At 36.9% G+C, this 23,543-nt stretch overlaps 8 non-coding genes across 8 annotated transcripts; all 8 read left to right on the top strand.

Moving 5' to 3' along the window:
• Positions 1-10,834: 10,834 nt before the first annotated feature.
• On the top strand, positions 10,835-10,941 carry LOC140161429 (U6 spliceosomal RNA). The gene has a single exon (XR_011860120.1). It is a non-coding gene; the product is annotated as a U6 spliceosomal RNA (small nuclear RNA).
• Positions 10,942-12,425: 1,484 nt separating this feature from the next.
• Positions 12,426-12,532, top strand: LOC140161428 (U6 spliceosomal RNA). Its single transcript, XR_011860119.1, has one exon. It is a non-coding gene; the product is annotated as a U6 spliceosomal RNA (small nuclear RNA).
• Positions 12,533-14,014: 1,482 nt separating this feature from the next.
• On the top strand, positions 14,015-14,121 carry LOC140161427 (U6 spliceosomal RNA). Its single transcript, XR_011860118.1, has one exon. It is a non-coding gene; the product is annotated as a U6 spliceosomal RNA (small nuclear RNA).
• A 1,487-nt stretch (positions 14,122-15,608) lies between these two features.
• On the top strand, positions 15,609-15,715 carry LOC140161426 (U6 spliceosomal RNA). The gene has a single exon (XR_011860117.1). It is a non-coding gene; the product is annotated as a U6 spliceosomal RNA (small nuclear RNA).
• Positions 15,716-17,196: 1,481 nt separating this feature from the next.
• On the top strand, positions 17,197-17,303 carry LOC140161425 (U6 spliceosomal RNA). The gene has a single exon (XR_011860116.1). It is a non-coding gene; the product is annotated as a U6 spliceosomal RNA (small nuclear RNA).
• Positions 17,304-18,788: 1,485 nt separating this feature from the next.
• On the top strand, positions 18,789-18,895 carry LOC140161424 (U6 spliceosomal RNA). The gene has a single exon (XR_011860115.1). It is a non-coding gene; the product is annotated as a U6 spliceosomal RNA (small nuclear RNA).
• A 1,483-nt stretch (positions 18,896-20,378) lies between these two features.
• On the top strand, positions 20,379-20,485 carry LOC140161423 (U6 spliceosomal RNA). Its single transcript, XR_011860114.1, has one exon. It is a non-coding gene; the product is annotated as a U6 spliceosomal RNA (small nuclear RNA).
• Positions 20,486-21,968: 1,483 nt separating this feature from the next.
• LOC140161422 (U6 spliceosomal RNA) lies at positions 21,969-22,075 on the top strand. The gene has a single exon (XR_011860113.1). It is a non-coding gene; the product is annotated as a U6 spliceosomal RNA (small nuclear RNA).
• The last annotated feature ends 1,468 nt before the right edge of the window (positions 22,076-23,543 follow it).

Below are 23,543 nucleotides of genomic sequence, written 5' to 3'. Positions count from 1 at the left end.
AATTCAAAATGCGAGATGCGGGTTTTTTGTTTTTCAGAGTCAAGACATTACTCGTTGACTGCCGATAAAACGCCCAATAAAGACTTAGTCACCGGACCGCGCCGGCCAGTTCGGTACATGCCCTATCACACCACTCCACACCATACATAAATTCTCCCAGTCACATTTCCCAAATATGAAATTAAAAAAAGTCAAATTTTAATTTACTTCTTTTAATAAAGTTTGGCAGAGGCCGGGTTCGAACTCACGGCGCAACGCTTAGTACTCTATGAGCCTAGCGCCTTAGACCACTCGGCTACTTGTCTTGTTGTTATTCATCTGAAACTTATTTAAAAATATAATCGCAACTTCAACATAGGCCTACCACGTGACAAGCAAAGGCAGAAAACGTATTATATTTTGGAATTTTATCTGCTTAAAACATTAATGTGTATTATAATAGAGCTACCATTATTTATATTGTTGAATTCTCAAGCGCATAGAGACAATTAATACGAGCGTCCTATGATACATACACAATACATAAAATCGATTTTGATCTTCGGCATTACTCGGTGACCTCCGATAAAACGCCCAATAACGCCGGTCAGTTAAAAAAAATGCTTAAGTACATGCCCTATTCAGCATCGAAGTGGTTACGTAATTCTCTTGGTTACCGGATCACGCTATTTTGATATGCCTTCAAGTGCCATATACTTTGTGTGGTGATTGTTTCGATCGTGGTTCATAACTCAAGCGCGTGATCCCGTTGACATAGTAACATTACGTAACTTCGATACTGAATTGAGATAAGCAATCCTTTTGTGATATGTCCATTCAGTTAGCAGCCTGGACAACCGATTCTTTAGAAATGCTTAGTCGCGCTGAAAGTCGATCGATACATGTTAAAATCAGCACAATTCAGAGATACACCTTTTTGCTATGAAATTAATTTTCTCGGTCAAATATAAAGCAATATTTTTTTTTTCTTCAGTAATGTCAGTTAAAAACTTGGTGCTTGGATATACATTTTTTTACAAATCCTGGTGTTAAAATTAAGCATCAAATTGTGTCTTTTAGTGTGATATTTTTGATTTTTATAGGCCTTCAGTTCGCCCGCGAGCTTTTTACGGAATTCATTTTTAGCGTCTCAAACTAATATAGTTTGCTAAAGAAAGATATTTCCCACCTCTGTAAAGCACATCGTGTGGGTCTATATATTATAGTTTTGTTAGAATTTCCGTTTTTATTATACCCTTTTTCACTTCATACTCCGAAAATGTCTAACTCAGTACTTTTATCTCGAGAGCAACCAGTAGAAATAGTCGATATTTCCTTTGTTGTTTATCCAGGTCAATTTTCCATTGAAAGCAAATTGCCCGACCAGCGATTTGGTAGCCCAAATCCCCAATTGAGTGTTCTGGTTAAACATGATCAGTAGGAGCGCTATAGGCCTGGGAATTTCTTTGCTATATTGAAGTTCTAGCAACACTGTAGCCATACCGGTATTCCTATTAAACCCAGGGATATCGATCCACAATGCTAGTATTAGCCTTAGATTTCACTCGTTGATTTTGAAAAATGGTCAGCCGGCAGTTAAAATGGTGAAATGAAAACGCAAATTCTGACAAAACTATGATATATCGCTCACGGTGAAGTGCGTTAGAAAGTTGGGAAAAATCCTTCATTAGCGAACTATCTTACTTTGAAAAGCTAAAAGGTTGATCCAAAAAAAGGCTCGTGGACAGAGTTTAAGCCTATCAAAATCGAAAATCTTACACTAAATGACTCAATTTCACGCCTAAGTTTAACACTAGAATTTGGAAAAAAAATACAGTATCAAGCACAACAATTTTTCCTGACATTTACTGAAAAAAAAAATGAAAATGATTGCTTTTCATTTGGCCGAGAAAATTAATTTTACATCGAAAAGGTGTAACTAAAAATTTAGCTCATTTCAACACCAAATTCGATCGTTTGTATTGCCTCATTAAATGACTGAGTGAGCCTTGCCAAACAAAAGAATCGGTTGTCCAGGCTGCTAACTGCATTCATCCATATAATAATAGCAATCAGATTTTTGGATGGATGTTTTACACAGTGATTGGAGAAGATCTATAATCAAAAGTACATGTCTACAAATTGACAAGGACAACTCCTTTTGTCAAAATTGTTTTCACCTATTGCTCAGTATGTTAATTAATCCGATTAATTACGTAATTTCGCCAGCGTATGATATATCAGTACTAATATGTAGGCCCAAGGTGGTTAGATATAGAAAGAAGAGGAAATAGATTACGTATCGCATATTGGTCCTTTGTGCCTATTAGAGTTTCCGCCAAGGGGAGGAAGAAAAAAAGGAAGGGGGGAGGAGAGAGAGGGAGAGGGAGACCGATGGAGTCACAGGGGGCTCTAAATTACATAGGGTAGATCGGGGGGGGGGGGGTAAATGCCACAATATTTTGCCAGGGGGATGGGCAAGATAATCACCCCCAATATTGACGCCTGTGTATTGGTTTGTGTCGAAATTAACCTCATATTTGGCCATTTTATAGCCACAAAATGCCATTTTAGCGCTTTGCGCGAATTTATTCCACTTTTGTCCCATATTTCACCAGTTTAGTTTCAATAGGCCTATGCTAAAATTTTCGCGCGCATTTGTACCATAAGGTTCACTGTACTGGGTACTTTTAAAAATCCTAACCTAACCTAAAACATAACTTTAACCCTTAGATTGGAGCTCTACTAGAAGTAAAAATATAGATAGTGAACGAATTTAGTATTTCTATATCTATGTGAGAATGATACAATACGCTGGCGAAGTTACGTAATAAATCCGATTAACTACCATAGCAATAGGTGAAAACAATTTGAACATATCGCGCTGCACTACAAGCAGATTGAACTAATCACCTGTGTATGTCTGCAATCATAGATTGAACACAATACTGGTCTTTTCAAAGATACTAATCTTACAGGTGCAAGTGATCAGCATGATATGGTTCAATGCAGAGGTACCGCGTGAAAGTATCAGTGCAGCGCGGTATATTCAAAAATTGTTTTCACCTATTGCTATGGTAGTTAATCCGATTATTACGTAACTTCGCCAGCGTATAGAGGCCCTGCATGAAATTATTGATTGGCTCCAAACAAAGGTTTTCAACCGGTGTCCTTCACCGTAGTTATGGCGGAGTGCAGTCCATTCAATCAAATGTTGTCATCAACCTATTTGATCGTAGTGCAGGATTATGTGTGTGAGACGAACTGTCACGGTAAATTGCAATCATGCTTTTGTTGAATGCATTTGAGTAGTCCGCCATATTTACGGGATGATACGTCGCATGCAAGGCCTCTATATGACATGATGAACATAGTCATTGATGCATCAGTTTTAAAATAGACTAGGCGATTACCCATATTTGGCGGTTCTCGGCTGGGCGCGATTAACAGGCTGATGGTGACATGCCCATATGACAATTTTTACTAATTTGACCTCTAATTCGACCCCCAAAATGACCTTCCAAAAATTTGTCTCTAAATGTTGACTGTACCCACCAAGTTTCATGCCCATATGACAGTTTTTAGTAATTTGACCTCAGATGACCCCAGGGTGACATTGAATGACCCCAAAATGACCTAAACTTATAACTCTAAATGTTGACTGTACCTACCAAGTTTCATGCCCATATATGAGTTTTTACTAATTTGACCTCAGATGACCCGTGGTGACCTTGGATGACCCTAAATGACCTTCAAAAATGTTGCTTTAAATGTTGACTGTACCTACCAAGTTTCATGCCCATACGACACTTTTTAGTCATTTGACCTCAAATGACCCCTGGGAGGGGACCCCGTGGTCAGATGACTTAACGAACATAGACATCTTCTTGCCAGGACAGAACTACACCCACCCACAGAGTTTGAGCCCCGTAGGACCTAGTTTCATGCCCATATGACAGTTTTTAGTCATTTGACCTCAAATGACCCCTGGGAGGGGGGGGCCCTGGGAACTTAACGAACATAGACATCTTCTTGCCAGTACAGAACTACACCCACCCACCGAGCTTGAGCCCCGTAGGACCTAGTCTCATGCCCATAAGACAGTTTTTAGTCATTTGACCTCAAATGACCCCTGGGAGGGAGCCCCGGGGTCGGACGACTTAACGAACATAAACATCTTCTTGTCAGGACAGAACTACACCCACCCACCGAGTTTGAGTCCCGTACGATCTAGTTTCATGCCCATATGACAGTTTTTAGTCATTTGACCTCAAATGACCCCTGGGAGGGGGTCCCGGGGTCGGATGACTTAACGAACATAAACTTCTTCTTGCCAGGACAGAGCTACACCCACCCACCGAGTTTGAGCCCCGTACGACCTACGACGGCCTCACATTAGCAGTCACAGACAAAACCTAAATCTACAGAATATATCCATTACTCGTCGATACTCGAAAGAGCTCAAAATAAATAACTTAGAAAATTTTCTTGATGTCCTTTAACATGTTTTCATAGTTAACCATCGTTAGCCATGGAAATCTATCATGAGAACTGACCGGTGACTAAGTCCGATTTATTGGGACGTTTATCGGCAGTCAACGAGTAATGGGTATGGTAAGGGACCGTTCACAAACACTTGCTAGGGGGGCCTGATGCAAAAGGAGGGCCCTGACATTTTTTGACCGGGGGGGGGAAAAAATAAAAAAATGACCACAAATTTTCCTGGGAAAATTGAGTTTATATGGTTTTATATGGGGTTGACCCATAATTTTCATGACAAAAAAAGGGGGGGGGGGCCTGAAATTTTGGAGGTCTGTAAAAGGGGGGGCGGTGAATTTTTTTTGCATCAGCCCCCCTTACAAGTGTTTGTGAACGGCCCTTTAGTGTTTTCATATTGCTTGTAAACAAAAGGTTAAAAAATCATTAGAATTTTGTTATAGGCCCTAATTGTTTGCTTGGAAATATAATTGTTCTAGATTTCTAAATAAAACCCTCGAAATGTGGTAGAATTGCTCCCAAAAACTAAATATTCGAGGTTACATGAAGTGAACCTGTTTTCAGCCTTCATGGGTCTCCAAACGATATATTGTTTAAAGGCCCATTCAGTGATTTGCTCATCCGGACGATCGTAAAAATCATCAAAATTCAGATTTTGGTACCTTTGTCATTGTCATAGATGTGCTAACATAGCCTGCTAGTGGTTCAGCCGAAAGCCGTGTGTTTAAGACAAAATAAGACATTTTACACGAATCTGTAATTTAGATACTGACAGTATCTAAATTAGCTACATGTATTTGAATGGAGCTTCAACTTCGTCAGTACTGCTGTTTTCTTAATTTTGTTGCCAAATTTGTCATTTCAAAAATAGGCCTACCAAATGACAATTTGAATGACTTATCCTTCACTTGTAAGCAATTATAAACAATTTTAATTTTGTTACACTTGCGCTGGGATCACTGAATGGGTCTTTAAGATCCAGGAGCCGAAAACCTGAGTCTGACACGTTTTAACATTTTGAGTCGAGAAATTTATTTAAATGTTTTCACTGCAATAGGTATAGTTTTAATATTCAGAACTTTTCAGAATATAAATTAACGACTCAAAGTAATCAAAGCATTTATATCACTGTTCGCAACAACGTACATTTAAATTTTAAATTAAATATTAACGAATGTTACAAAAACGTTTGTAAATATGCATTTGTTTTAAACTAACATTTCTAGCCTACCCCTACACGCCACATCGACCATGTCTACACGCTAACAACTATCTAGGAACCATTCACACACTCCGCACACTTTAATCTTACTATATTCCACTCAACACACATCCAGCCCATCCCCACACACTCACCCCACGCACATTCACCCCAACCCCACGCTATCATATACCCCACACCCCTCAATACACATTCGCATACCATACACACACATTACACACAATGACACGGCATACCGGTGATACAGCAATGTTGATAACAAAGTGCGTTTTCCAGATCCCGGGTCGTCTCCGAAAATGTATATTTTACTTTTAAATTCTATGTCCACATGCACGAACGTGGCCGCACACGCACACACCCCTGTGCAGACATTTTATAATATAAAGAACAATTTTGCGCAAAATGCCGTAAAAAGTTTCGTAAAATTTCGTAATATTGGGTTTTTACTGGGGGGGAGGGCAACAGGGGGGGCAAGGGTTCTGACTGTGGCATTTTCCCCCTCCCCCCCCTCCCGTGGCGCCGCAACTGCGAATAAGATAACCTTTTGTTAAAATAATATGTGTAGAAATTAATTTTATTAAATGATTTAAGTATACTGGCCTTTTTGGTCAAAAATACGTTTGACATGTAATAAAGCCAATACTTTAGAGAAAGTAACTTGAGTTTTCGATCAGTTGTAGGCTCCTAGTAAAAAATCCACTTTAAATATTTTTTGCACAGCATGTTGATAGTCTACAAGAAACCATTTTCCAAATTTGTGTGTGTTTTCCAAAACGTGGGTCCTATCCGAATTGTATAATTAACACACGCACCACACGCACCCAACACCCCCACACCCCATGCACTCTACACCTCTATGTACCGCACACCTTTCGTTGTTGCTTCTTTTTAATTAGAAAATGATATAATGGATTGGGCTTTTGGATAGCTTATATCAATGAATTTTTGCCCTGAAGTTGCCCGGCGGGCTACCTGTAGTCCACCAAGTTTGAGAAGGGTGCTACAGGCTATTTTTCCATGATCCCAAATTTTATTCACACCATGCAATTTTATTAAAATATATCTACACCCGGTGCTTAAGGCTCCATAATTCCATCCAGTTGCCCTGGTTGAAAAAAGAAATCGAACTGAAGCTGAACACTTTATATAGTAATTGGACGAAGTTATAACTGTTCGCTCCAATCTTTTTCAGCCCGCAGCTAGTTGGCATAGTTGCAGAATTGATTGAAGCCTGAAATTTAAACCCCTCTTTGCACAAGAGCAGGTTATTAAAGTATTTATGAACACTCCCTAACGATGGAAATTTACTACTTAGGCCTATATCATCTATCATGTGACTCATGTCTATAGGCCTATACAATTCAGCAAATTCATTCAGCGGTATCTGTCTGCTCTGTCCCTATAGTGTAAAAAGAACTAGGGCACGTGATGCTACGCAGCTTGACCAGCGAATGAGGTGCCGACGTGATGATGACGTGATTCAATTAGCCAATCAGAACCCCACTTCCGTATACGCCATAAACTGCGTCAAATTAGCAGACCGCTGAAGAACCGTGCTGAAAACTATATACAGTCAAAGAAAATTTGCAGGCTGATTGATAGGCTGCTGGACACGCATCCTGTATGCCGGAATTTCAATTTACAACAAAGTTAGTACTTTCTTTAAACGGAACTGATCCTTATTTCATTCATCAAATTTAAATAATGTATTTTAAAAGCTTCCTGCTGCTATTAACGGTTCAAAAGTAATTAAAATGTTACTAAAATACTAAACAAATACAGCTGAACACATTGATAACAGATACAAAATGTGAGTATATTTGACAGCAAATTTAGCCGTGCTCGTCATTAACCTTGCTAATTTGTAGCAGACGAAACAAAGATGAATTAATAACACACATTTGTAGATTTGCCTGAACCATTGCACATCATGTTTATGTAGGCGCAAAAACCTAATTAATTTGATTATGAATTGTCAGAAACGCGCAAATATGTTTGAAGGGGTATGTACACATGTGTTGCAATTGCAAAGAGTCTCTAAATCGCCCCAATTTTTTGTTTGTTTCAAAACTTTCTTGTGCTTGCGCAGACTTCAACTAGGTTCTGAAAATTTCTATGATTCGAAGTGCTAAACTTCCGAGAAAGGCTATAATTGATATGAATGTTGTCACGCATGCAAATGCTCGTAAGAGGGTTTCTTTTCTGTAAAACAAATAAAAGTTGCTCTATAACCTTTATAGACCGTTGAAAGAAACTAATGGGTGACATACCACGGGGAGAAAATGTGACACTGACATGGCAGATGGCAATTAAATTGCCCGCCAGAACTGACATTTCTTAGTTATTGCACCCGAGGTAAAAATCAATGTACCTTTTTTATCTGACTAATGCGTCTCATATACTAGGCTACTTAGTATTTGACGTACAGCAGTACTCGCCGTACGCCAGAGTTTCTAGAATGCTGCTAAAATAAGAACAATTTTAATGCTAATTTATTCCACATTCTAGGGAAGCGTGGTTACCTTTTTGAAATCATATTATGTTAGGGAAATGTGGCTGGGAGAATGTATGTATGGCGAAGAGTGGTGTGTATTTGACGTAAACAATTTTCTCCAAACACTCTTCTTGCTTGTAGCAGCGAATAGCGAAATTCCTGAAGGTGTATTCCTATTACATTGTATAAGGTTAAGGAATACAGGGTGTCCCAAAAGTCTCGATACCATCTTGAACCGACAGCAAACAAGGAGGTGTCTTTTCATAGAAAAAAACTCGCACAATTATCTTGACACCAAATTTGACATACAAACTACAGTTAAACATTTGGGCATGTCACACCAAAAACAAAACAATAATTTTACAACACATTTCCGCATCCAACGTATCAACTACCTCCTCTCAACATCTATACCAATTTCTCTCCATTCAATTCATTTGCAATACGGAAACCGTTCTCATATTTTAATAATAAGACTATCAAGAAGATGACATGCAACACCAAGAAATGTGCATTATTAATATGCTTTGATTTTAAGCTATCTTCTTAAGGTTAGCAACTATTATAAACTGTCTTCCGAAGTCTAGGCTAAAGATTAAAATTCAAATTGATCTTCAGTTGGTGCTTCAACATCAGGGTGACCGGGGGCAGGGATGAAATCGATACCCTTGCAGTGTTAGATTAGATAGTTTGATTATAAGAAATGGTTTCTATCTATCATCATGAACTATGAACAGAAATTGAAACAAAATAAAACAAATTGAAACAAAATTGAAACATCGTGTTTCAATTTTTGTTCCAGTGTTTCAATTGTTTCATTTGTTTCATTTGTTTCATTCGTTTCAATTGATAGAGAACCATGGAATTCTGCGATGCATTGCATCAAAATTAGTCTCAATACTAGTTAGTAAACACTATAAAGTATTCGCTACCCATTCACACACACTGTTTCTTTATCAATCACAAACGTATTATTGAAAAATAAATTGAAACAAAATTTGGAACAAAATTGGAACACTTGGAACACGATGTTTCAATTTTCGTTCCAAATGTTCCAATTGTTTCAAATGTTTCAATTGTTTCATTGTAGAGAAGATTTGGTAAAAAATAGCGCAAGGATGACACGCAAAATCGTGAAGCGTTCCATATTTTTTTGAATATTTTCTATCATTTCTAAGAAAATTGAAACATTTGGAACAATTTGGAACACGATGTTTCAATTTTCGTTCCAAATGTTTCAATTGTTTCATTTGTTTCAATTTATAGATAACCATGGGGTAAAAATAGCGCAAGGATGACACGCAGAATCGTGAAGCGTTCCATATTATTTGAATATTTTCTATCGTTTCTGTCTACTGAAGATAGCATTGTTGAATAAAATACTGTACAGTGTGCTGTCTACTGAAGATAGCATTGTTGAATGAAATACTGTACAGTGTGCTGTCTACTGAAGATAGCATTGTTGAATAAAATACTGTACAGTGTGCTGTCTACTGATATGTGCTGTCTATTGAAATTGACATAAGGTTGACATTAAAAAGTTTGAAACATTAGCCAAGGTTTTTTAAATGGTTGGGGCGATTTAACCAAATTTGTGGTGATGTTTACCAAAGTGGTGATAATTTTACTGCTGTTTTATTTTATTTACACCTTGTTTAAAAAAAAAAAAAGTGTATAGTTTGTCAGCTTCAAATATGCAATTTCCCGTTTTCACACAGTGATATGGGGCCAAAATATAAATTCAACGTGGACAGAAAGTATCACACAATCTCACAGTGACTCAGTGATTAGCACAGCGCATGATTAAGGCCTACATATTTTAGTGTGTAAAACGCTGTATGAAATTGACATCTAAATCCTGAAAGTCATTGTCTTCCACTATATTTTGAGAGATGATAGCAAGTCATGTTTCTGATGTGTGTGTCGAATTAACTGCAGATTTATATATAGGTATGGTACTCAAAAAATACAAGGTTTACTAGAATGAAACTCAGGAACTAATAAGTCAACATTCACAACTGCTACTTCACTGGCGAAAAACATGACACCGCAGTTTGACATAATTATAAACATTAAACAAAATTAAAAAGTGTAATTTTGACTTGTTCATTATGTTCACTGGAATGAAACTATTAGTTCATGTATTCGTTCATGTAGGGGCTATCGGTGATAATTTGGCGAACATCCTTTAAATTATGCTGATAGGGCCTACTTCAATTAACGTGCGTTGTCACCAAACTTGGTTAACATAACTACTTAACTGTATCCAATGGCCTAAAACTTGACTTATATAGTGTTCATAGACGACAAACGAAAAGGTTACCGTGTCCTAGCATAAGTCAGCGACTGATTTCGTGCTTCATGAACCACAAAAGCTCTAGTTTAGTTGGTCGATGTGCATGCAGATCTCGTTTGAGCAAACAACTTTCGCTAGTTACCGATTCGGCACGCATAATCCGCGGCGGGTAATTTAAACGTAATATAATGGATCGTGACCTGTAATGGCTGTTACGGTCAGTGTCGGGCGCCCTCTGTTGGTTATTATTGGTAAAATAGCACGTTGTAACAACGTTGTGACACCAAGGAATATATATTCGATACTTTTTGGTGATATAAATATCAAGTCCGTCCTCTCTTTAATCGTGCTTGCTTCGGCAGCACATATACTAAAATTGGAACGATACAGAGAAGATTAGCATGGCCCCTGCGCAAGGATGACACGCAAAATCGTGAAGCGTTCCATATTTTTTTGAATATTTTCTATCATTTCTAAGAAAATTGAAACATTTGGAACAATTTGGAACACGATGTTTCAATTTTCGTTCCAAATGTTTCAATTGTTTCATTTGTTTCAATTTATAGATAACCATGGGGTAAAAATAGCGCAAGGATGACACGCAGAATCGTGAAGCGTTCCATATTATTTGAATATTTTCTATCGTTTCTGTCTACTGAAGATAGCATTGTTGAATAAAATACTGTACAGTGTGCTGTCTACTGAAGATAGCATTGTTGAATGAAATACTGTACAGTGTGCTGTCTACTGAAGATAGCATTGTTGAATAAAATACTGTACAGTGTGCTGTCTACTGATATGTGCTGTCTATTGAAATTGACATAAGGTTGACATTAAAAAGTTTGAAACATTAGCCAAGGTTTTTTTTTGGTTTTTTTTGATTTAACCAAATTTGTGGTGATGTTTACCAAAGTGGTGATAATTTTACTGCCGTTTTATTTTATTTACACCTTGTTTTAAAAAAAAGTGTATAGTTTGTCAGCTTCAAATATGCAATTTCCCGTTTTCACACAGTGATATGGGGCCAAAATATAAATTCAACGTGGACAGAAAGTATCACACAATCTCACAGTGACTCAGTGATTAGCACAGCGCATGATTAAGGCCTACATATTTTAGTGTGTAAAACGCTGTATGAAATTGACATCTAAATCCTGAAAGTCATTGTCTTCCACTATATTTTGAGAGATGATAGCAAGTCATGTTTCTGATGTGTGTGTCGAATTAACTGCAGATTTATATATAGGTATGGTACTCAAAAATACAAGGTTTACTAGAATGAAACTCAGGAACTAATAAGTCAACATTCACAACTGCTACTTCACTGGCGAAAAACATGACACCGCAGTTTGACATAATTATAAACATTAAACAAAATTAAAAAGTGTAATTTTGACTTGTTCATTATGTTCACTGGAATGAAACTATTAGTTCATGTATTCGTTCATGTAGGGGCTATCGGTGATAATTTGGCGAACATCCTTTAAATTATGCTGATAGGGCCTACTTCAATTAACGTGCGTTGTCACCAAACTTGGTTAACATAACTACTTAACTGTATCCAATGGCCTAAAACTTGACTTATATAGTGTTCATAGACGACAAACGAAAAGGTTACCGTGTCCTAGCATAAGTCAGCGACTGATTTCGTGCTTCATGAACCACAAAAGCTCTAGTTTAGTTGGTCGATGTGCATGCAGATCTCGTTTGAGCAAACAACTTTCGCTAGTTACCGATTCGGCACGCATAATCCGCGGCGGGTAATTTAAACGTAATATAATGGATCGTGACCTGTAATGGCTGTTACGGTCAGTGTCGGGCGCCCTCTGTTGGTTATTATTGGTAAAATAGCACGTTGTAACAACGTTGTGACACCAAGGAATATATATTCGATACTTTTTGGTGATATAAATATCAAGTCCGTCCTCTCTTTAATCGTGCTTGCTTCGGCAGCACATATACTAAAATTGGAACGATACAGAGAAGATTAGCATGGCCCCTGCGCAAGGATGACACGCAAAATCGTGAAGCGTTCCATATTTTTTGAATATTTTCTATCATTTCTAAGAAAATTGAAACATTTGGAACAATTTGGAACACGATGTTTCAATTTTCGTTCCAAATGTTTCAATTGTTTCATTTGTTTCAATTTATAGATAACCATGGGGTAAAAATAGCGCAAGGATGACACGCAGAATCGTGAAGCGTTCCATATTATTTGAATATTTTCTATCGTTTCTGTCTACTGAAGATAGCATTGTTGAATAAAATACTGTACAGTGTGCTGTCTACTGAAGATAGCATTGTTGAATGAAATACTGTACAGTGTGCTGTCTACTGAAGATAGCATTGTTGAATAAAATACTGTACAGTGTGCTGTCTACTGATATGTGCTGTCTATTGAAATTGACATAAGGTTGACATTAAAAAGTTTGAAACATTAGCCAAGGTTTTTAAATGGTTGGGGCGATTTAACCAAATTTGTGGTGATGTTTACCAAAGTGGTGATAATTTTACTGCCGTTTTATTTTATTTACACCTTGTTTAAAAAAAAAGTGTATAGTTTGTCAGCTTCAAATATGCAATTTCCCGTTTTCACACAGTGATATGGGGCCAAAATATAAATTCAACGTGGACAGAAAGTATCACACAATCTCACAGTGACTCAGTGATTAGCACAGCGCATGATTAAGGCCTACATATTTTAGTGTGTAAAACGCTGTATGAAATTGACATCTAAATCCTGAAAGTCATTGTCTTCCACTATATTTTGAGAGATGATAGCAAGTCATGTTTCTGATGTGTGTGTCGAATTAACTGCAGATTTATATATAGGTATGGTACTCAAAAAATACAAGGTTTACTAGAATGAAACTCAGGAACTAATAAGTCAACATTCACAACTGCTACTTCACTGGCGAAAAACATGACACCGCAGTTTGACATAATTATAAACATTAAACAAAATTAAAAAGTGTAATTTTGACTTGTTCATTATGTTCACTGGAATGAAACTATTAGTTCATGTATTCGTTCATGTAGGGGCTATCGGTGATAATTTGGCGAACATCCTTTAAATTATGCTGATAGGGCCTACTTCAATTAACGTGCGTTGTCACCAAACTTGGTTAACATAACTACTTAACTGTATCCAATGGCCTAAAACTTGACTTATATAGTGTTCATAGACGACAAACGAAAAGGTTACCGTGTCCTAGCATAAGTCAGCGACTGATTTCGTGCTTCATGAACCACAAAAGCTCTAGTTTAGTTGGTCGATGTGCATGCAGATCTCGTTTGAGCAAACAACTTTCGCTAGTTACCGATTCGGCACGCATAATCCGCGGCGGGTAATTTAAACGTAATATAATGGATCGTGACCTGTAATGGCTGTTACGGTCAGTGTCGGGCGCCCTCTGTTGGTTATTATTGGTAAAATAGCACGTTGTAACAACGTTGTGACACCAAGGAATATATATTCGATACTTTTTGTTTTAGAAATATCAAGTCCGTCCTCTCTTTAATCGTGCTTGCTTCGGCAGCACATATACTAAAATTGGAACGATACAGAGAAGATTAGCATGGCCCCTGCGCAAGGATGACACGCAAAATCGTGAAGCGTTCCATATTTTTTTGAATATTTTCTATCATTTCTAAGAAAATTGAAACATTTGGAACAATTTGGAACACGATGTTTCAATTTTCGTTCCAAATGTTTCAATTGTTTCATTTGTTTCAATTTATAGATAACCATGGGGTAAAAATAGCGCAAGGATGACACGCAGAATCGTGAAGCGTTCCATATTATTTGAATATTTTCTATCGTTTCTGTCTACTGAAGATAGCATTGTTGAATAAAATACTGTACAGTGTGCTGTCTACTGAAGATAGCATTGTTGAATGAAATACTGTACAGTGTGCTGTCTACTGAAGATAGCATTGTTGAATAAAATACTGTACAGTGTGCTGTCTACTGATATGTGCTGTCTATTGAAATTGACATAAGGTTGACATTAAAAAGTTTGAAACATTAGCCAAGGTTTTTTAATTTGTTGGGGCGATTTAACCAAATTTGTGGTGATGTTTACCAAAGTGGTGATAATTTTACTGCCGTTTATTTTATTTACACCTTGTTTAAAAAAAAAAAAGTGTATAGTTTGTCAGCTTCAAATATGCAATTTCCCGTTTTCACACAGTGATATGGGGCCAAAATATAAATTCAACGTGGACAGAAAGTATCACACAATCTCACAGTGACTCAGTGATTAGCACAGCGCATGATTAAGGCCTACATATTTTAGTGTGTAAAACGCTGTATGAAATTGACATCTAAATCCTGAAAGTCATTGTCTTCCACTATATTTTGAGAGATGATAGCAAGTCATGTTTCTGATGTGTGTGTCGAATTAACTGCAGATTTATATATAGGTATGGTACTCAAAAAATACAAGGTTTACTAGAATGAAACTCAGGAACTAATAAGTCAACATTCACAACTGCTACTTCACTGGCGAAAAACATGACACCGCAGTTTGACATAATTATAAACATTAAACAAAATTAAAAAGTGTAATTTTGACTTGTTCATTATGTTCACTGGAATGAAACTATTAGTTCATGTATTCGTTCATGTAGGGGCTATCGGTGATAATTTGGCGAACATCCTTTAAATTATGCTGATAGGGCCTACTTCAATTAACGTGCGTTGTCACCAAACTTGGTTAACATAACTACTTAACTGTATCCAATGGCCTAAAACTTGACTTATATAGTGTTCATAGACGACAAACGAAAAGGTTACCGTGTCCTAGCATAAGTCAGCGACTGATTTCGTGCTTCATGAACCACAAAAGCTCTAGTTTAGTTGGTCGATGTGCATGCAGATCTCGTTTGAGCAAACAACTTTCGCTAGTTACCGATTCGGCACGCATAATCCGCGGCGGGTAATTTAAACGTAATATAATGGATCGTGACCTGTAATGGCTGTTACGGTCAGTGTCGGGCGCCCTCTGTTGGTTATTATTGGTAAAATAGCACGTTGTAACAACGTTGTGACACCAAGGAATATATATTCGATACTTTTTGGTGATATAAATATCAAGTCCGTCCTCTCTTTAATCGTGCTTGCTTCGGCAGCACATATACTAAAATTGGAACGATACAGAGAAGATTAGCATGGCCCCTGCGCAAGGATGACACGCAAAATCGTGAAGCGTTCCATATTTTTTGAATATTTTCTATCATTTCTAAGAAAATTGAAACATTTGGAACAATTTGGAACACGATGTTTCAATTTTCGTTCCAAATGTTTCAATTGTTTCATTTGTTTCAATTTATAGATAACCATGGGGTAAAAATAGCGCAAGGATGACACGCAGAATCGTGAAGCGTTCCATATTATTTGAATATTTTCTATCGTTTCTGTCTACTGAAGATAGCATTGTTGAATAAAATACTGTACAGTGTGCTGTCTACTGAAGATAGCATTGTTGAATGAAATACTGTACAGTGTGCTGTCTACTGAAGATAGCATTGTTGAATAAAATACTGTACAGTGTGCTGTCTACTGATATGTGCTGTCTATTGAAATTGACATAAGGTTGACATTAAAAAGTTTGAAACATTAGCCAAGGTTTTTTAAATGGTTGGGGCGATTTAACCAAATTTGTGGTGATGTTTACCAAAGTGGTGATAATTTTACTGCCGTTTTATTTTATTTACACCTTGTTTTAAAAAAAAGTGTATAGTTTGTCAGCTTCAAATATGCAATTTCCCGTTTTCACACAGTGATATGGGGCCAAAATATAAATTCAACGTGGACAGAAAGTATCACACAATCTCACAGTGACTCAGTGATTAGCACAGCGCATGATTAAGGCCTACATATTTTAGTGTGTAAAACGCTGTATGAAATTGACATCTAAATCCTGAAAGTCATTGTCTTCCACTATATTTTGAGAGATGATAGCAAGTCATGTTTCTGATGTGTGTCGAATTAACTGCAGATTTATATATAGGTATGGTACTCAAAAAATACAAGGTTTACTAGAATGAAACTCAGGAACTAATAAGTCAACATTCACAACTGCTACTTCACTGGCGAAAACATGACACCGCAGTTTGACATAATTATAAACATTAAACAAAATTAAAAAGTGTAATTTTGACTTGTTCATTATGTTCACTGGAATGAAACTATTAGTTCATGTATTCGTTCATGTAGGGGCTATCGGTGATAATTTGGCGAACATCCTTTAAATTATGCTGATAGGGCCTACTTCAATTAACGTGCGTTGTCACCAAACTTGGTTAACATAACTACTTAACTGTATCCAATGGCCTAAAACTTGACTTATATAGTGTTCATAGACGACAAACGAAAAGGTTACCGTGTCCTAGCATAAGTCAGCGACTGATTTCGTGCTTCATGAACCACAAAAGCTCTAGTTTAGTTGGTCGATGTGCATGCAGATCTCGTTTGAGCAAACAACTTTCGCTAGTTACCGATTCGGCACGCATAATCCGCGGCGGGTAATTTAAACGTAATATAATGGATCGTGACCTGTAATGGCTGTTACGGTCAGTGTCGGGCGCCCTCTGTTGGTTATTATTGGTAAAATAGCACGTTGTAACAACGTTGTGACACCAAGGAATATATATTCGATACTTTTTGGTGATATAAATATCAAGTCCGTCCTCTCTTTAATCGTGCTTGCTTCGGCAGCACATATACTAAAATTGGAACGATACAGAGAAGATTAGCATGGCCCCTGCGCAAGGATGACACGCAAAATCGTGAAGCGTTCCATATTTTTTGAATATTTTCTATCATTTCTAAGAAAATTGAAACATTTGGAACAATTTGGAACACGATGTTTCAATTTTCGTTCCAAATGTTTCAATTGTTTCATTTGTTTCAATTTATAGATAACCATGGGGTAAAAATAGCGCAAGGATGACACGCAGAATCGTGAAGCGTTCCATATTATTTGAATATTTTCTATCGTTTCTGTCTACTGAAGATAGCATTGTTGAATAAAATACTGTACAGTGTGCTGTCTACTGAAGATAGCATTGTTGAATGAAATACTGTACAGTGTGCTGTCTACTGAAGATAGCATTGTTGAATAAAATACTGTACAGTGTGCTGTCTACTGATATGTGCTGTCTATTGAAATTGACATAAGGTTGACATTAAAAAGTTTGAAACATTAGCCAAGGTTTTTTAAATGGTTGGGGCGATTTAACCAAATTTGTGGTGATGTTTACCAAAGTGGTGATAATTTTACTGCCGTTTTATTTTATTTACACCTTGTTTAAAAAAAAAAGTGTATAGTTTGTCAGCTTCAAATATGCAATTTCCCGTTTTCACACAGTGATATGGGGCCAAAATATAAATTCAACGTGGACAGAAAGTATCACACAATCTCACAGTGACTCAGTGATTAGCACAGCGCATGATTAAGGCCTACATATTTTAGTGTGTAAAACGCTGTATGAAATTGACATCTAAATCCTGAAAGTCATTGTCTTCCACTATATTTTGAGAGATGATAGCAAGTCATGTTTCTGATGTGTGTGTCGAATTAACTGCAGATTTATATATAGGTATGGTACTCAAAAAATACAAGGTTTACTAGAATGAAACTCAGGAACTAATAAGTCAACATTCACAACTGCTACTTCACTGGCGAAAAACATGACACCGCAGTTTGACATAATTATAAACATTAAACAAAATTAAAAAGTGTAATTTTGACTTGTTCATTATGTTCACTGGAATGAAACTATTAGTTCATGTATTCGTTCATGTAGGGGCTATCGGTGATAATTTGGCGAACATCCTTTAAATTATGCTGATAGGGCCTACTTCAATTAACGTGCGTTGTCACCAAACTTGGTTAACATAACTACTTAACTGTATCCAATGGCCTAAAACTTGACTTATATAGTGTTCATAGACGACAAACGAAAAGGTTACCGTGTCCTAGCATAAGTCAGCGACTGATTTCGTGCTTCATGAACCACAAAAGCTCTAGTTTAGTTGGTCGATGTGCATGCAGATCTCGTTTGAGCAAACAACTTTCGCTAGTTACCGATTCGGCACGCATAATCCGCGGCGGGTAATTTAAACGTAATATAATGGATCGTGACCTGTAATGGCTGTTACGGTCAGTGTCGGGCGCCCTCTGTTGGTTATTATTGGTAAAATAGCACGTTGTAACAACGTTGTGACACCAAGGAATATATATTCGATACTTTTTGGTGATATAAATATCAAGTCCGTCCTCTCTTTAATCGTGCTTGCTTCGGCAGCACATATACTAAAATTGGAACGATACAGAGAAGATTAGCATGGCCCCTGCGCAAGGATGACACGCAAAATCGTGAAGCGTTCCATATTTTTTTGAATATTTTCTATCATTTCTAAGAAAATTGAAACATTTGGAACAATTTGGAACACGATGTTTCAATTTTCGTTCCAAATGTTTCAATTGTTTCATTTGTTTCAATTTATAGATAACCATGGGGTAAAAATAGCGCAAGGATGACACGCAGAATCGTGAAGCGTTCCATATTATTTGAATATTTTCTATCGTTTCTGTCTACTGAAGATAGCATTGTTGAATAAAATACTGTACAGTGTGCTGTCTACTGAAGATAGCATTGTTGAATGAAATACTGTACAGTGTGCTGTCTACTGAAGATAGCATTGTTGAATAAAATACTGTACAGTGTGCTGTCTACTGATATGTGCTGTCTATTGAAATTGACATAAGGTTGACATTAAAAAGTTTGAAACATTAGCCAAGGTTTTTAAATGGTTGGGGCGATTTAACCAAATTTGTGGTGATGTTTACCAAAGTGGTGATAATTTTACTGCCGTTTTATTTTATTTACACCTTGTTTAAAAAAAAAGTGTATAGTTTGTCAGCTTCAAATATGCAATTTCCCGTTTTCACACAGTGATATGGGGCCAAAATATAAATTCAACGTGGACAGAAAGTATCACACAATCTCACAGTGACTCAGTGATTAGCACAGCGCATGATTAAGGCCTACATATTTTAGTGTGTAAAACGCTGTATGAAATTGACATCTAAATCCTGAAAGTCATTGTCTTCCACTATATTTTGAGAGATGATAGCAAGTCATGTTTCTGATGTGTGTGTCGAATTAACTGCAGATTTATATATAGGTATGGTACTCAAAAAATACAAGGTTTACTAGAATGAAACTCAGGAACTAATAAGTCAACATTCACAACTGCTACTTCACTGGCGAAAAACATGACACCGCAGTTTGACATAATTATAAACATTAAACAAAATTAAAAAGTGTAATTTTGACTTGTTCATTATGTTCACTGGAATGAAACTATTAGTTCATGTATTCGTTCATGTAGGGGCTATCGGTGATAATTTGGCGAACATCCTTTAAATTATGCTGATAGGGCCTACTTCAATTAACGTGCGTTGTCACCAAACTTGGTTAACATAACTACTTAACTGTATCCAATGGCCTAAAACTTGACTTATATAGTGTTCATAGACGACAAACGAAAAGGTTACCGTGTCCTAGCATAAGTCAGCGACTGATTTCGTGCTTCATGAACCACAAAAGCTCTAGTTTAGTTGGTCGATGTGCATGCAGATCTCGTTTGAGCAAACAACTTTCGCTAGTTACCGATTCGGCACGCATAATCCGCGGCGGGTAATTTAAACGTAATATAATGGATCGTGACCTGTAATGGCTGTTACGGTCAGTGTCGGGCGCCCTCTGTTGGTTATTATTGGTAAAATAGCACGTTGTAACAACGTTGTGACACCAAGGAATATATATTCGATACTTTTGGTGATATAAATATCAAGTCCGTCCTCTCTTTAATCGTGCTTGCTTCGGCAGCACATATACTAAAATTGGAACGATACAGAGAAGATTAGCATGGCCCCTGCGCAAGGATGACACGCAAAATCGTGAAGCGTTCCATATTTTTTTGAATATTTTCTATCATTTCTAAGAAAATTGAAACATTTGGAACAATTTGGAACACGATGTTTCAATTTTCGTTCCAAATGTTTCAATTGTTTCATTTGTTTCAATTTATAGATAACCATGGGGTAAAAATAGCGCAAGGATGACACGCAGAATCGTGAAGCGTTCCATATTATTTGAATATTTTCTATCGTTTCTGTCTACTGAAGATAGCATTGTTGAATAAAATACTGTACAGTGTGCTGTCTACTGAAGATAGCATTGTTGAATGAAATACTGTACAGTGTGCTGTCTACTGAAGATAGCATTGTTGAATAAAATACTGTACAGTGTGCTGTCTACTGATATGTGCTGTCTATTGAAATTGACATAAGGTTGACATTAAAAAGTTTGAAACATTAGCCAAGGTTTTTAAATGGTTGGGGCGATTTAACCAAATTTGTGGTGATGTTTACCAAAGTGGTGATAATTTTACTGCCGTTTTATTTTATTTACACCTTGTTTAAAAAAAAAGTGTATAGTTTGTCAGCTTCAAATATGCAATTTCCCGTTTTCACACAGTGATATGGGGCCAAAATATAAATTCAACGTGGACAGAAAGTATCACACAATCTCACAGTGACTCAGTGATTAGCACAGCGCATGATTAAGGCCTACATATTTTAGTGTGTAAAACGCTGTATGAAATTGACATCTAAATCCTGAAAGTCATTGTCTTCCACTATATTTTGAGAGATGATAGCAAGTCATGTTTCTGATGTGTGTGTCGAATTAACTGCAGATTTATATATAGGTATGGTACTCAAAAAATACAAGGTTTACTAGAATGAAACTCAGGAACTAATAAGTCAACATTCACAACTGCTACTTCACTGGCGAAAAACATGACACCGCAGTTTGACATAATTATAAACATTAAACAAAATTAAAAAGTGTAATTTTGACTTGTTCATTATGTTCACTGGAATGAAACTATTAGTTCATGTATTCGTTCATGTAGGGGCTATCGGTGATAATTTGGCGAACATCCTTTAAATTATGCTGATAGGGCCTACTTCAATTAACGTGCGTTGTCACCAAACTTGGTTAACATAACTACTTAACTGTATCCAATGGCCTAAAACTTGACTTATATAGTGTTCATAGACGACAAACGAAAAGGTTACCGTGTCCTAGCATAAGTCAGCGACTGATTTCGTGCTTCATGAACCACAAAAGCTCTAGTTTAGTTGGTCGATGTGCATGCAGATCTCGTTTGAGCAAACAACTTTCGCTAGTTACCGATTCGGCACGCATAATCCGCGGCGGGTAATTTAAACGTAATATAATGGATCGTGACCTGTAATGGCTGTTACGGTCAGTGTCGGGCGCCCTCTGTTGGTTATTATTGGTAAAATAGCACGTTGTAACAACGTTGTGACACCAAGGAATATATATTCGATACTTTTGGTGATATAAATATCAAGTCCGTCCTCTCTTTAATCGTGCTTGCTTCGGCAGCACATATACTAAAATTGGAACGATACAGAGAAGATTAGCATGGCCCCTGCGCAAGGATGACACGCAAAATCGTGAAGCGTTCCATATTTTTTGAATATTTTCTATCATTTCTAAGAAAATTGAAACATTTGGAACAATTTGGAACACGATGTTTCAATTTTCGTTCCAAATGTTTCAATTGTTTCATTTGTTTCAATTTATAGATAACCATGGGGTAAAAATAGCGCAAGGATGACACGCAGAATCGTGAAGCGTTCCATATTATTTGAATATTTTCTATCGTTTCTGTCTACTGAAGATAGCATTGTTGAATAAAATACTGTACAGTGTGCTGTCTACTGAAGATAGCATTGTTGAATGAAATACTGTACAGTGTGCTGTCTACTGAAGATAGCATTGTTGAATAAAATACTGTACAGTGTGCTGTCTACTGATATGTGCTGTCTATTGAAATTGACATAAGGTTGACATTAAAAAGTTTGAACATTAGCCAAGGTTTTTTAAATGGTTGGGGCGATTTAACCAAATTTGTGGTGATGTTTACCAAAGTGGTGATAATTTTACTGCCGTTTTATTTTATTTACACCTTGTTTAAAAAAAAAAAGTGTATAGTTTGTCAGCTTCAAATATGCAATTTCCCGTTTTCACACAGTGATATGGGGCCAAAATATAAATTCAACGTGGACAGAAAGTATCACACAATCTCACAGTGACTCAGTGATTAGCACAGCGCATGATTAAGGCCTACATATTTTAGTGTGTAAAACGCTGTATGAAATTGACATCTAAATCCTGAAAGTCATTGTCTTCCACTATATTTTGAGAGATGATAGCAAGTCATGTTTCTGATGTGTGTGTCGAATTAACTGCAGATTTATATATAGGTATGGTACTCAAAAAATACAAGGTTTACTAGAATGAAACTCAGGAACTAATAAGTCAACATTCACAACTGCTACTTCACTGGCGAAAAACATGACACCGCAGTTTGACATAATTATAAACATTAAACAAAATTAAAAAGTGTAATTTTGACTTGTTCATTATGTTCACTGGAATGAAACTATTAGTTCATGTATTCGTTCATGTAGGGGCTATCGGTGATAATTTGGCGAACATCCTTTAAATTATGCTGATAGGGCCTACTTCAATTAACGTGCGTTGTCACCAAACTTGGTTAACATAACTACTTAACTGTATCCAATGGCCTAAAACTTGACTTATATAGTGTTCATAGACGACAAACGAAAAGGTTACCGTGTCCTAGCATAAGTCAGCGACTGATTTCGTGCTTCATGAACCACAAAAGCTCTAGTTTAGTTGGTCGATGTGCATGCAGATCTCGTTTGAGCAAACAACTTTCGCTAGTTACCGATTCGGCACGCATAATCCGCGGCGGGTAATTTAAACGTAATATAATGGATCGTGACCTGTAATGGCTGTTACGGTCAGTGTCGGGCGCCCTCTGTTGGTTATTATTGGTAAAATAGCACGTTGTAACAACGTTGTGACACCAAGGAATATATATTCGATACTTTTTGGTGATATAAATATCAAGT

This window comes from Amphiura filiformis, chromosome 9, assembly GCF_039555335.1.
Source record: "Amphiura filiformis chromosome 9, Afil_fr2py, whole genome shotgun sequence".
In the NCBI taxonomy this organism is placed as follows: domain Eukaryota; kingdom Metazoa; phylum Echinodermata; class Ophiuroidea; order Amphilepidida; family Amphiuridae; genus Amphiura; species Amphiura filiformis.
The sequence above is the reverse complement of the archived record's forward strand: the minus strand, read 5'-3'. Positions and strand labels throughout refer to the sequence as shown.